Source organism: Equus quagga, chromosome 2 (assembly GCF_021613505.1).
Source record: "Equus quagga isolate Etosha38 chromosome 2, UCLA_HA_Equagga_1.0, whole genome shotgun sequence".
NCBI lineage: Eukaryota > Metazoa > Chordata > Mammalia > Perissodactyla > Equidae > Equus > Equus quagga.
The window spans coordinates 18,094,408-18,108,372 of NC_060268.1; the positions used below are offsets into that span (position 1 = coordinate 18,094,408).

Consider the following 13,965-nt stretch of genomic DNA (forward strand, 5'->3'; position numbering starts at 1 on the left):
CGCAATTATCCTTAGCATACAAATCCCTGGAGGGCAGCGGGAGGTTTTAAATGCCATGCATTTTCTCCTTTGTTGCAGACTTCTGTAAACACATCTCTATTTCCTAGAAGATGCTGATGTCACCATGGCTTGATTCTTATTACATTTTACATCTCACACAAGCATAGGGATCAGCGTGGCCTAGCGGGCCAATGTCTGCCTGGCATAGAACCTTTTCAAACTTAACTTTGATCAGTCAAGAAACTAGTATTTCATATGTGTGTGATCTGTATTTTATGGCTGACCTGGACAACCTGTGAGGCTTTAAAATAATTTGTTTCTCCCACCCTCCCTTTTTAAAAGTTAGCTAAGTACTGTATGTATTTACATACCCACAGCCGCTACTTTTTTACTGTATTCTTTACATCCTTTAAAATTTTTTAATTTGAAATATTAGGAAAAAATATTACAATGTCCAAAGAAGCATTAGACACTAAGTATACTTCTCTTTTTTATTCACACTCTAGCTCCAATGCATCAGGAGCCCTCAGTGGATCAGGCCAGGCCTCTGCTCAAAATCCTGCGATGGTTGCCTGGCTCTAGACAATAAGAAAATACCGCTTTTGTTTTTAGTGACAAAATGCCGTTAAGGAAAGAATATTGTTTCTCAGAGAAGTGTGGTTTTGTTTCTGTTTTCCCTTAACTCCTTATTTCTTTGTCGCGTAATTTCAAGGCAAATCATATGTGTTCTACTTCCTATGAAAGGAGAATTACCGATACTTAGGAATTGAATTTTTTTCCTCAGAAGTTGTGGGCCATTATTCTTTATTGCTCTTCCCCATAAGTGTTATGAACTTTGACGAGTCCTAATTGTTTTATTTTCAATTCTTAGGAAGAAACATACAATGTAGAATATGATGATTACTTTTATTGTTGCAAGAAATCTATCTATTAAACTATTACATTGACCCTGATTAGAGTAATTCATTTATTCTCTCTGTTTTGTTTCAAGAAAAAACGTTGAGTGCCTTCTATTCGAGAAGTGGTACACGGTTGGATATTCTTTGTTATCAGGCTTACAGTTTAATAGGGCTGAAAAAAAAAGCCCCTCAAAAGTATTGAAAATAGCATGTATTTAAAGAAAGAAAAAGCAAGCCAACATTTGTTGTGCTGGGCTGCTTACATAATAACCTCATTTAATCCTCTCAGCCATCTTGGTTTGCTGGTAAGGAAACTAGGGTTCTGAAGGATAAACAGCCAAAGCCTCAAGGCCAAGTAGTGAGGATATGGGAAGCTGGTGGCATTCCAAAAGCCACATGCCTTTCATTATAGTGAAAGTATATTCAGAATTCAGAAAAATGGGCATAGGGAAGGGTGTCAAAGGAGTCAGTGGGAGGAAAGTAGGTCAGGAAGGGTTTTAGAAAGATTGAGCCGTATTGAGACAATCCTGTTTCATACATCTAATTTTTAGCTGCTTACCTTGTCCTCTCAGTTTGATCTTCAATTAAACTAATCCAGAAACTTAAAACCAGATTAGAATGGAATTTTTGAGTCAAAGTTAAATTACTAAAAATATTGACATTCCTTGTTCTGAATATAAATCTACGATTAGAAGCTCTCAGAATTCACAATTAATGCCAAGTTCCCTATATTATGATTCAGTATGTTATGAATTTGCTTATTTCTGCTTGGCTGACTGCTGCTGTGTCTCGAGAGTATGTGGTGGGCTGATGCGCTGCGGCTCCCAGAGCCCTGACCGAGGCACCCTGCTTGGGTCCTCTGGAGGGATAGAGTGGCCCCCGAGGTGGAGACCTGGAAGGAACCCAAGGCCTCAGAACAGCTCTCTGTCACTGCTTTAACGACTCCCAACAGTCATCATGAACAACAGGCCCAGACGAATGTGGGAAAAATGTTTTCCATTGAAGGAGAGCATGCTGAAGACTACTATCATGCTTAGCGTCTTTGTGACAATCCATACTCATCTGCCAATGTTACCGAAATCAACATGCATCAATTTGAATCGGAAACAAAGAAAGCGGTGTAGAACTACAATTCTATAGAGGAATGGCGCATTTCCAATGAGTCAAGTACAGGCAGAGTTGGGGAAAAAAATGCTTTATTATAAAGTCTGCACAAAAATGAGGGAGGAACCCAAGCAAATAGGTTTTATAATCAACAATGTGTCAGAATTTGATATAGAATTCATAGGTATATGCTTGCTTTGAATTATCAATTTAAAAGGAGTTGAAAAATACATTTTTAGGAAACAAATTTTTTAACAGCTCCCGAAGCACTACCGAAGAACGCTCTTGTTCTAAGGGACAGAATTTGAAGAGGACCGATGCAAAGCATCATTTTCCTGCCGGAAGTTCTCTAAATCTGTTGACTATAGAGGTAAACACTTCATTTTACTCTAAGCAAACAAGGGTCATTTGTGCCTGTTCAACTGCTTTTTCCAGATCTTCAGAGGATCTCCTGCTGCTTTTGTTGACATTAGTAATAGCCCAACGGGAAAGAAACTTTGCGGAGAGAAATGTCAAATATTTCCTTCTAAAAACTGGAAGTGGGGAAACAGATGAGAGGGGACTATATATGAGTAAATAAAATGCTCTTGAATGATTTAAAAGACCAACTTGCATTAATTTTTTTTTCCGTTTCTGAACTCAACTACTCCAAACTGTTTTGGCTATAATAGAAAGGATTATAATAAAAATGTATTATAGTAAATTGCACTACCTGCAACTATATGAGCAATAATCAAAAGTTATTGCACTCAATTTGGTGATAATTCAGTCACACACATCTACATTTCTATGAATTCCACTTCAAGGCATCACTATATTATAAAAAGAATAATCGTTTAAATAGAACAACTCAAATAGAAAATTAAGTAGAAGAATATGTCTGCTTTCAGAATAGATATTCCATTGTACATTCTGGCATGTATATGTAACATGTCCTCAATATATTAATCCAAAAAATTTTGGTTTTGTTCAATTTAACTTCTTAAGAGAAAGATGCAAATCACAAGAAACCTACCTATAGAGGAAATGCAATAAAATAGAACATTGCTCACTTAATGACTGAGTTTAGACTCAGCTCTATCATCTATATCATCCACATCTCTGCACTGGAGTTCATCTTTGCACCTTTATGGTGATCTGTATGTTGAAAGTTTATGTTCAGATCAATGATCCAAAGGTATTTCAGTGTATTTAACCATCCAAGACAGATTCAAGTAAGTTCACTTATAATGTTTTAACAAAAGTATTCTAGAATATCTATATATAATCTATGTATTTATATCTATTTATCCATCTGTACATTTGTATAAATAATAGTTTTTGTTTTATTTTATTTACTATTCACGTTATTCTATGTCAGTAGAGCAGGGATTGGCAAACTTTCCATAAAGGGCCAGATATTATATACTTTGGGATTTGTGACCATACTATCTCTGTTACAGCTTCTATCTTTGAGCTCAAAAACAGTCAGCCAATGAATAAATGAATGGATGTGGCTGTGATCCAATTAAACTTTATTTACAAGAGTAGGCAGTGGCCAGATTTGGTCCTTTATCCTAATCTGTATATATAATCGAAATTCACCTCTTATAAATTATTATGTATATACATAACCAAATTTTATGAGGGATATTTCGGTTGTTTCCAATTTTTACTTTTGTAAACTGCTGCAATGAATATCATTGTGTACATATTTTTTAACTTGTTAATTATTTCTTTATAATGAATTCTTAGAATTTGAACTGTTTTGTCAAAGCGTATGTAGATTTAAATATTTGAGTCATTACAAAATTGCTCACCAGAAGAGCCAGACCAATTTACACTGATGTGTACTGGATATAAGAGTGCTTGTTTTCCCATATCCTCCCCAATGCTGGGTCTTCTTTTTCTTTTTTTTTTTTTGTGAGGAAGATTTGCCCTGAGCTAACATCTGTTGCTAATCTTCCTCTTTTTGCTTGAGGAAGATTGTTGCTGAGCTAACATCTGTGGCAATCTTCCTCTATTTTGTATGTGGGATGCTGCCACAGCAAGGCTTGATGAGCAGTGTGTAGGTCTGCGCCTGGGATCCAAACCTGAGAACCCTGGACTGCCAAAGCAAAACGCATGAACTTAACTACTATGCCACCAGGCTGGGCCCCTTATTTTTCTTTTAATTCTTTCTCAACTTTCTTGGTAAAACACTGGTTCCTCATACTTTTTTAGGTTTTTCTATTCTTTGATATTTAACAATCTGGAGCATCTTTCCACCTGTTTATTGGTCATTTATTCTTCTGTGAGTTGTCTGTTTATGTAATTTGCCCATTGTTATACTGAATTGTAAATTTTTTTCTTATTGATTAAGAAGACCCTGTAAGTACTAAAGAGATTAACGTTTTGATCCTTATGTGTGTTACAAAAACAGCCCACCAGTTTGTTGTTTCTTCTTGGCTTTTTCCATGTAGAAGCTTTTACTTTTTACAAGTATTTTAATGTAGATCTTTTCTTTTATTGCTTCTGAATTTGGAGTGATGTTCACAAAGAAATTCACCAGCCAAGATGTAAAAGCTTTCTCCCATATTAACTTGTGGTACTTATAGAATTTTCCTTTTTGAATCCATAGTACATTTTACAGTACTGTTTTTAGATTTTTTAGCATACACTTATGCCCTGTTTCTTGTCATTTTAAATCTCTCTTCCACAAGTGGGGTTACACCCCCTTTCTTAAATTTATGCACTTGTTTTTTCTCTTTACCAATTTCCTCAAAGTTGGCACATGTTATCTTACTTTTCAAAAAACCAGCTCTTGACTTTTTTGGTTAATTCTTCTTGGTCCCTGCTTTATAACTTATTTACTGCTTCTTGCTTTATGAATTTATCCCTCTACTTTCTGTTTATTTGATTGTAATTTTTCTAGCTTGAATTGAGTGCTTTATTAAATTGTTCAGTAGTTATTTTCTTACAGTAAAGGAAATATTTCAGGCTATAGGCTACATCTCATTGCTTTGTACATGTAAAGATATCATTAGATTTGATTTCCAAATAACCTGGAATGATGAAGCTCCCACACGTCACACTTTCACAGTTGATTTATCTCAGGTCTGAACATTAAGAGGTCATGGATCTTTTTCTTGATTTTGGTAATTTGGGTTACCAAATTGGGTGGTTGTTACATAGATGTATACATTTGTCAAAACTTATCAGTCTATATTTTTGAGAGCTGTATATTTTACCATGTATAAAATTTACTTCAATAAAATTACTACCAAAAAATAAAAGAGACAAAAATAAAATAAACGAGAGCATGGAGAAGGGTGTTCCTGGCACAGCTCCCTAGCTTCCCCAGTTCCACAGAGATGCAGTGGGGAAGCAGAGGCGGGCAACTTCAAGCTGAGAGAGCCTGAAAACCAGCCCTCCTGCCTTCCTCAGCCACTCTGTAAGCCCCTTCTTTGTATGCAGGGCACGGGTAGTATACATTAACCCAAGCAGAGACATTTGAATATGTTCAAGATATTTAAGAATGCAATTCAAACATAGCCAACTTATTTATATCTTTGGAAGACTATTCCTGTGGGGCTCATGATTGTCATTCTTTCCACATGAGATCCTCCTTCTGACCCATGGTCTTTATTGCTTTAGCCATGGGTAAGCTCAATTCTGGCAGTTATCACGGATCTCAATTATTACTGTCAACCCTGATTATCATTTGGTGCCATATAGGAATTTTGGCCTGATTGTGCCTAGGAGATTTGTGTATGAGGTTTCAACTTATTCTGTATCTTGAATTCTGGAAAATTAATTTTAATTTCAGGGTATTAACGTTCTAATTATGATACAGGAGCCTGATCTTTAACAATAACTTATCATTTGAAGATGTCTCAACACATGAACCTATACCATAAATATGTTAAAATTTTCCTCTAGTTTCATGACAAATTTCTCTTTTTAACAATGTATTATACTCAATTCTTATGGACACAGCAATTACATTTTTAAGTTGTCCCTTGTTTCATTCAATGACTCTGTTTTCAGTTAAGTTCATTTGCTCTGAATGCTCTGCATGACCCTTACCCCTAACATCAACGGCTGTTGTTGTTGTAGTCCCCCATGGCTCTTCACTTTCTTCTGATCCCAGTGTTTCCCACTCATGCTAAGCATGCCTTTCTGGTGGGGCCTCCAAGATAGAGGATACCCGCATAGCACAGGCTGAGCTTTGCATAGTACTCCATCATTTTGGCCACAGCGACTGGCCTAGGCACGGAGTCCCAAGTTGGACCAATTATAATTCTTCCTTAGGACTTTTACAAGCTATCAGGAAGGTTCCTGGCCTTTTGGGTTATAAAACTGAAAGTGTTTGAGTCCAGAGTAACCAGCAACTATGCTCCCTGCCATGAGGGTAGAGCCCATATGCAGCAGGAGAGAATGAGCCAAGACATTTTTATAAGCAGAGAAAACCCATGGAGAGATTCTGGTTGCTGTTCCAAATCCCTCATTGAGTTATTATCTCTGAGGCCAGTTACACCCTTTCTGTTTGTGTAAGCCTCTACATTCCATACCCCTCTCCTCTTTTTTATCTTTGTTTTTGCTTAAGCTAATTCAAATTGGATTCTTCTCACAATGCAGTGTCCTAACTTACAGAACACATCTTTCAAGTAGCCAACTTTCTTTATGTTTGGAGATTTTTAAAATATCTCTTCATATTTATAAATGACTGGTTAGAAGTCATCCTCATTAGTTCTGTGAGGACATGGGCTATGTCTGTCTTAATAATCACTGCATCCCCACTGTTTTACATAGTGTCTTATGCTGTAAGATAATAAGGTGGTTGGGATTCTCCTCCAAGGAAACTGCTTGCCTAAAGCATGGGTTGTGGGGATACCAGATGGCTTTCTTGTGGGTGCACTAGAGAGGACCAAGGTTGTAGGTAGACCTCTCACCAAGTGTGCTAGATGGAAGGGGGCAGCAGTGCTCTGGGAGGTAGGAGTGAGTTCCCATCCATTCAGCTTTAACCTATTGGAAGGACCCCTCTATAATTATCTGTGGTGGAAGAGATACACATTTTTAGCACTAGGCTATAGGCACTGGTGCTAATATAGACAGTAGCATTTGCCTATAGACATATAGAACTTCACTGGGAAATTCGGAGACAGATTCAACTTAGACTTAGGTTAATGTATTGCTTCCGAAAACCACTAAGTATAGATAGTTTATCAAGTGTTACTATAAAAAACATTTCTGGATATAAGAAATTTCAATATACTAGGCTGTCTCATTCTGCAACAGTTTCATTTATCAAGATTTATCACCACTGTAATGTATGTTTATATCTGTTGCGTTTTTAATCAAGTCTATAAGAATATGAATTCTTTTAAACTAAGAATCATGAAGCGTTAAATAGGAGCTAGCTAAAGGAAATAACACATGTAAGATACTTTTTGTATATGTATATATTCATTCATTCTAAAATTCCCCTTTGTCATATTTTTTCAATAGAGAAATAAGTCAACAGAAAGTTTTTTAAAAAAGGATGGAAATTGAATGTGCTCTCAAATTGCTGATGTTGGACCATATTTTTAAACAAGATTCCTCATAATCTTGGTGAATATTAAATCACCAAATCAGATCCATTTCCAAGATTATTTCCTCATCCTAGATAATGAAGTCATTTTTTCCCAAGGAAAGCAACCAAAATAAGAGGCACTTCTCTTTCCATGATATTGCAGAAGCTGAGCTGAATTTGCTACTAACTGCAATCTCTGGGTATCTGCAGCTAACTGAGCCAAGAATGTGAGCACAATTGGTTGAGTGGCTTGACACTGAAAAACAAGGGTTCCTGTTAGACCCTAATGAGAAGAGAATTCTTACGCGGGGCGGTGGCGGGGGAAAGAAAGAAAATCCTAAAGAGACTCGACTGCACTTGCAGACAATTAGGAGGAAAACCTAAGTTTTTGTGTTAGGATGATAATGGGCATTCCTGGCATAAAATACGATTGTACCAGTCATTGCAGACCATCTAGCACTTCTCATCCCTGACTGGTAACGATACGTAAATTAAAGCTATCTTCGCTGGCAGTTATGGATACTGGCATTTCTCCTCCACGTTCTTTCTCTGTCAGTCTCAAAGTTCAATTCAAACACCATTTGTGCTTTTCTTCTAGACCAAAACTTTCTGCTTTCACTCCTGCTATCAACCGTAGCTTCTTGTGCATTAGCAGCTTTGGGAATGTATTATAGCCATCTTTTAGACTCAAAGCGGGAGTCAAAATATACTGAATGATGAATCAAAAGTGCAGAAAGTGGGGCTGGCCCCATGGCCAAGTGGTTAAGTTCGTGAGCTCCGCTTTGGCAGCCCAGGGTTCGCCGGTTCAGATCCCAGGTGCAGAGCTACACACTGCTCCTCAAGCCATGCTATGGTGGCATCCCACATACAAAATAGAGGAAGATTGGTATGGATGTTAGCTTAGTGACAATACTCACCAAAAAAAAAAAAAAAAAAAAGGAAAAAAAACGAAAGTGCAGAAAGTTTATATGACAATGAGCTCTTCCGAGGAGTTTAAACTGAGTCTCCTTAAATCAGACTTAACAGACTTAAGGAGTTAGGTTCAAAAATATTAGAGGGGTCATTATCCTAATGTTCTGTGAAAGATAGATGTGGACAGTGTCTGATTAAACACAAAGTCCTGGGCTCTCAGCTGGGCCTGTCGCATAAAAGGGAGTTGAACAATAGCTCATGAATTCATTAGAGATGACAGCAGTGTTTCTACCAACCATCTCATCTGTTGTATTGAGGAGTCATATCAGCAGAATGAAAACTTCCACCGCTTTGTGTACAAAACTTAGGAAAGCAACACACAGCAGCAATTCATAACATGTACACACTCTTCATCTGGCTTGTAAACCATTGCGTTTGGGCCTGAATACGCTGTTGACAGATGCTTCCAGCCTCTTTTAGGTTTTAAAGAAACAGTTTTCACATTCCAAAATTCTCCCTTCATTATTATCAACGTAACATGAGGTGGTAGCAGCTAGTTCAGGTAAGCTAGCAATTCTCGTCCACACCAACAAGTGAAGCTTAAACTGTGAGCCGCTTTCTCAGAAAGTTAGAAAAACTTAGCTTGGTGCTTTGAAGTCCTTTTCTGGTTTCAATTTCAAAATATTATTCAAACACCATTCTTACATTTCCAACGATCCAACCACAGAAATACCCAAACTCAAACAACTTACAAATTATTTATTTTGCTACCTATTGTACAAAATCCAAAATTGAGAATATCCAGAAAAATCTATTTAACTATGATGGTGTGTCTGAGGTGAAGGGCAAAGCCAGGAGAATGGAGCGCCTGAAGCCTATGGAAAGAGGCACACGATACCACGAATGGAGCATAAACCCACCCGGAAATCTGGCTTGTTGGGCAGCCTGGGGAAGAAGACAAAAGGGCATCTTCTCAGGGCTGGCCTGGTGGGGCAGCGGTTAAGTGCCCATGTTCCCTTTGGCGGCCTGGGGTTTGCTGGTTTAGATCGTGGGTGCGGACATGGCACCGCTTGTCAAGCCATGCTGTGGTAAGTGTCCCACATATAAAGTAGAGGAAGATGAGGAGGGATGTTAGCTCAGGACCAGTCTTCCCCAGCAAAAAGAGGATTGGCAGCAGATGTTAGCTCAGGGCTAATCTTCCTCACAAAAAAAAAAAAAAAAAAGGCATCTTCTCAAGTACTACCTTTCTCTGAGGCCAGACTGCTGTGGAAAACCTGGCTCAGGAAAACAGGAGAAGAAAGAATTTTTTTTTCTCTAACAGGTCGTTAGAATTAACAGGCCTTGGAGAAAGATAGCTGATCATGGTCCACTCAAACCGAAAAGTAAGACAAACATATCCAAAAAGCATGCTAAAGAAGATAGGTAGGCTGTTAGCATTGAAGGATTCACAGTTGGCACTTCCAATACGGTGAACGGCGGGGCCTGACAGGGGTCAGCTTCTCATTTAGACAAGACTCATATTTTCCTCATGTTTAGTTTATTTCCTTACAAACTTGGCCTCTTCTGATACTGCAGAACAGAATAGACATAAGGCATGTTTTATAGAGTACGTAGCTAATATCATCCGCTAACATGTTAGTGTTCAGTTGAGTTTCTGATAGGTACGACATTTTCCTTACCTCTGAGAAGGACGTCATAACGCTATAGCCCCGGGGCCTGTGACCCTGTGGAGCCCGAACATTCACGCCCCCCTCCATCCTCGCAGCTCCCCGACCCACACACACTTACATTCTCACGAAGGCTGCATTTCCCTTATTTAATTGAAACTCCTTTGTCTGTTTGTCTGTTTGCTTTTTCTTTCCACCTGTAGTTTTGGTGAATGACTCAAAGGCGTGGCGGCACGTAGATGAATCACAAAGGCAATGGCGACCTTAAATCTTAAATATTTGAAAAAATCACAAAGTTTAAGTTCCTTTCAGCCGTCTCTCCCTACCTCATGCTTTCAAATACAAGAAAAATGCTAATTTTTCTCACAGTCTTACGTATTTTGGATTTCCCCAGCGTTGTTAACAATTCCAGTTCAAGAACTAACTCAAATTGTACACGTTCTTTTTCTAATCTCTTACTGTTCTTCACCATTCATGCCAATTTTTTCCAGCCTGGTCGTTTGTAGAAGACAGGTAGAAAAGTAGTAGAACACAGTGCTCTCTTGTTCCTGAAACGTGATTCACCAGGTCCAAAGATGTTTAAGGGATGAGAGAGAAAAACAAATGCTTTTCATGAAATGTATTCAGATGCAAAAGATTTATTGCAAGATAGTGTATGTTTTTATACTCTCCATAGATCATTTAATTAGAGGCTTGAGTAAGAACATATTTCTCATTTCATATTTTTATAATGAGTCTATGATCAAGGACATTTGTGAGGTGCAGGTAACGAGTCTATAGGTTCTGTGTTGATCTATATTTATCGAGGGGGAGTGATCACATCATGTGACCACGTGAGCAAGTGGTTACAATCTAATTTTTCATAGTCATTCTTCTTCTTTCCCATGTCTTTCCTCATATAGATAGTGTATCATCTAGGCCCGATCATTCACATTTTTCAGTAATGGACCATTCAATCAGACATTACATGTACTCAGATTATAAGGACTTTTTAATTTATAAAAATTTAAATTATAGCCTATTGTATATTAAAATATTTAGTTTGAAAGTCATATAAAAGTAATTTTAATCAATTTATTTACATGAAAAGCTTACTATTAAAGGCATATTGCTAGTCATGGATCATTTTTTAGCAAATAATGAAAATACTACTACTTAGTAGATTGAGTTCATTTCAAAACCTGTGGGATATTTTTTAGACAAGACATACATCAATTCCTATTCCAGATTTGCATCACTAGTGGTCACTCTCACTTCTGAATTTGTGGTTTCCTGAAAGGACACACTTTCACAGAGTCAAGTAAAATCAAATACAAGCCATATTTTTGCTACATAGCCACAAATTAAAGGACAATTCTGAGACATACATTCATTTCCAAATTTCAAGAAAACTCTATTTTTTGTAATTCTCCCTCAGCTCTGTAAGTTCCATATCAATGTTAGCAGTTGGTTTACATTTCAATCTCATTGGGGTTTCTCCTCCATTCACTTCCACTGGAGAAATCTAAATCATGATTAACATTTATCAATCTGTAAATGCCTTTCAAAATTGTGCTTTCCACTGACTTCATGGAAGTTCAGCTATAGGAGTGATTTTCCTCCTCTGATGGTGGGAGAGAATTCCTACAGAGCTTGGGGCAAGACTTAGGAGTCATAGTGTCTGTTATCTGCAATAGAGATTCACAGGGCCGTGGAAAAATGGGAAATATGTGACCTGGAATTGATGTCCAGGTCAAAGCCGAAACACTTGTTTCAAGCAGATTGTTAATACAGATGAACGAGACAAGCCAGGGAGGAGAGGGTTTAGGGAAAGGAGGAGGAGCCAGAGCAGCCCAGTGGTGGGAGGTATCATATGTTAATTCCAGAAATAAGATGCCAATAGGTGCAGGAGGCTTGTAGTGTATAATAACCCTGACGCTGAAATTCACAGTATATGCTTCCCTATGGTACAATGGACACTAGGAACACCAACATCCACTATAAATCAAATCAATTGCTGAAACTTTTCTTCCCTTACATTGTAACTGCCTTGTCTGAGATAACTGAACTCAGTTATTGAGAAATTCCATCTAAGCAGGGAGTTAGGACCTCTGGTTTGTGCGTGCTAAGTTAGTCTAATATTTTTAGTTTTCTTAATTAGGTTGGATTTTAATTGAGTTTCACGGTCCTAAAATTCTTAGGTCTCAGGTAGATTTTATTTGACACTTAAGACTAAATGTGAATCTTCTTTGGAGTTATTTAGAAGGGTAATGCTTAAAAAGCCATTTGAAATGGCTGTAAATTGTTAATGCTGCTAGAATGTAAAACCTCAAAAGAAAAGATTAAAAGTAATGTCTCACCTTAGAAAGTTATTAAATTTATGAATTTGAGGCTACTAATGTTTTAGATGAATATAAGTAGCATTTAAGAAATTAAAAATTTTTTTTTCTATTCTTGAGTTGGTGATTTTCAGGGAAGTTTTCTGCTCTGTAGATTCAGACTTTATTAATTTTTTAAAATTTGTTTTATTATTTGCTTCTACCCTGTCTGTTTCTCTCTCTTCCTTATTCTTGGTTTCTATCATTCTAGTATCTATTATACACAGATTGTATGATTAGAATTTTTCTTCCATAGAACTCATCTTTTTAAAAATTATTTTCATCTTTTTTGCCTTCACCTCTGGATAAATTCTGAAACTTGTCTTCTGTTTCACTAAAGTGAAGTTTCTGCAATATTCAGTCTGCTGTTCATTACCCCGCCTCAGGTTTAGACTGAACAATTTTTTACCTTCACGAAATTTGACTTTCGTTAGTTTCTTCCTTTTGATATTTGACATATATTTTTGAGAACCCAAATTAAACATTTTATAGAACGAGCTTTTCATCTCGCAGTAAATCTATTTTAGAGAAGGCGCTTCCTCTGCTTCCTCCAGATGGTCTCCCTTTGACTTACAGTATCTTTTCCATATCTTTCGGAGGAAGCCCTACTCTGCCAACTTTTGGTTTGTTGGGGCCATCTGCTCTACACGGAAGCTCAGCCACACGTATTTTGTTTGCTGTGGCTGCCTGCCCCGTATCCTATCCTCACTCCTCTTAGCTATAGGGTATTAGTGGGGTTCTTTCGGAGTCTCCTGTACCTATATTCTAGGTAATTCTCAGTATGGAAAGTCACACATTGGCTTTCCATGTCACCTTCAGTACATAGAAGTTCCCAAGTGTCTGGCATGTGAGTGGCATTTTTTCCTCATTTCCAGGACTGGTACTGGTGTGTTAGTTTTATACTCCACAGTCATTTCCATGGCAATTAGGAGTGGAGATGAGTTAATGTCTATACTCATGGTTTTTCTTTTTTCTCTTAAAAACCCTATTTTTGGGTTCCATGAAGTACCATCTCCAGTTATACGCACCGCTGAGAGCCCACTGAGAGTCTGGTTGCTCAAGTCTTTTCCTTCTTACCTCCTTTTCCCCTGTCTCTCCTTCTGGTTTTGAACCTCCAATGAGGGTTCATAGGGAACCGTGGCATTCCCACGCTGAGCCTTCCTCTTCCTTCATGCATTCTCTGAATCCCTTCCTAACAGCAGTGGCACATTTCTTCTGCCCTCAGCCTTCATCTCCTGTTGTAGATGCTCAGGGTTAATATTGCATTGTTACATTACTCTTGAGAGAATGTAATCATCAGGATGTCTGACTGCATCAAGCATGAGATTAGAAGGCACTTCCCTCATAGTAAGGAGGGATCCTTCTCCCTCATTGAGAAAACAGGCGAACTCCTGATACTACAAAGAGTACTTCTTCACATGGATGTAACCTGACATTAATCTGTTCTAAGAATAAACCATGCTGTCAGGAAATTTCTTCTACTTCTTTTA

The 13,965-nt window shown here is 37.7% G+C and overlaps 1 pseudogene; it reads right to left on the reverse strand.

Annotated features, from left to right (window-relative positions):
- Positions 1 to 1,657: 1,657 nt before the first annotated feature.
- Positions 1,658 to 13,965, reverse strand: part of LOC124234654 (40S ribosomal protein S6-like) — a 33,840-nt pseudogene continuing 21,532 nt past the window's right edge.